Raw genomic sequence first — 1,355 nt, 5'->3', positions numbered from 1 at the left:
CTCGATTCTTACAGGTAGCCATTCTTAAAAGCGTAAACTGCCTCACTTGGTAGGTTAGAAACAAAGCACGAAAGTGCGAGAAGTAACTGTTGTAAGTATTAAAAACTCACCTCAACTCACAGAACTTTATTCTTCACAGATCATCGTCTGCTAACACAAGGCACTCGAGCATTTCGTTCGCAAATCGTTCGGCAAATCATCGTACTGTCTGCAGAGTCCGGACTTTGGTACTCTTTGTATGCGGATTGGCTCCGAAGTGTAGTCTATTGTTACATTTCTCATCTTCGGAAAAACTAAGAGGATGGCGCATGCGCAGTAGTCACAAAAACGAGTGGGGACTTGGGTCGACCGTTTTTCATACGGAGTTGTGTTTCGTTGTCCCGACTATCTGGTAGCCTGAAACAGGCTAGTAGAAAATATGATGATGTTGTTGAGGAAAGATCTTGTCCCATCGAATTTCCAACAGAGCTTTTCGACAGTTTCGTTGAATGGCAAGTGCCCCTGTTTTTTCTGGTTTGGAAACTTCGTGTTAATAATTATGTCAAACATTTGGGAAGCGTGCTTCATTCGGCTGCTTCCTTCTTGTTTATTTCGGCAAGTTAGTTCGCATTTGGATTTAAATCTTTAGTTGTTAATTATTTTCTTTCATTAATTCTTTCTCTATGTTGTTTTGGGCTGGTCCGTGGAGTGGTTCCGAAGGGGTGGTCCCTTGGACTGGTCCGTAAAGCAGTCCGTGGAACCGGTCCGTAGGGAACTTACGCCCGGTTCAAACGTCGAACTTTTCATGAGCCGAACCTAATAGCCTCAATTAAGTACATGACGAGATCGACGTTTGAATCAATTAAGTTCGACAGATGTTATTTGGGTCGACCCGAGAATTAAGTTCGACATGGCCAGTCGGTCATTTCGACTAGGTACGGAGCGTACTTGTGTTGTACTTGTGTTTTGTCCAAAATAAAATAATTTTTCTTGCCTTAAGGCTTATGAAAATATTTGATTTTGGACAAAGCGTGTGTGAAATTATTCCCTAAATTCACTCATCCCTATTTAATAACCCATACAAATTCAACAAAATAAGGAATAAAATATATGCAAGGCATTTCATTATTATCAAATAATAAGTATATAAATCTGGCTTATGTTACCCCAATTACAAATATTTTACATAATACTCTCAATAAAATCTACAGTAAGTACATGTTTATAAATAAAATTATTACTATAAATTCAATACAAATAAGGAAGACATATATATCTATGGACTTAAATTGGCACACTGAAACAAATTAACCGCATGGATCACCTGCATGGTTACACCTACTTTTCAAGTTACATTGAACTGTATGACGCGTGCC

The 1,355-nt window shown here is 38.8% G+C and overlaps 1 protein-coding gene across 4 annotated transcripts in view; it reads right to left on the bottom strand.

The window, feature by feature from the left end:
- The window catches only part of LOC138006860 (uncharacterized), a 44,651-nt gene extending 44,398 nt beyond the window's left edge, over window positions 1-253 (bottom strand). For 2 of the 4 annotated variants that reach the window (XM_068853461.1, XM_068853465.1), the window contains exon 1: window positions 111-253. The gene's annotated coding sequence lies outside the window, so the exon portion shown is untranslated. The remainder of the gene's footprint in view (window positions 1-110) is intronic. The other 2 variants (XM_068853469.1, XM_068853473.1) reach the window with 1 other exon arrangement.
- Between the last annotated feature and the right edge of the window lie 1,102 nt (window positions 254-1,355).

Source organism: Montipora foliosa, chromosome 6, assembly GCF_036669935.1.
Source record: "Montipora foliosa isolate CH-2021 chromosome 6, ASM3666993v2, whole genome shotgun sequence".
NCBI lineage: Eukaryota > Metazoa > Cnidaria > Anthozoa > Scleractinia > Acroporidae > Montipora > Montipora foliosa.
This window is presented reverse-complemented; position numbering and strand designations above follow the sequence as displayed.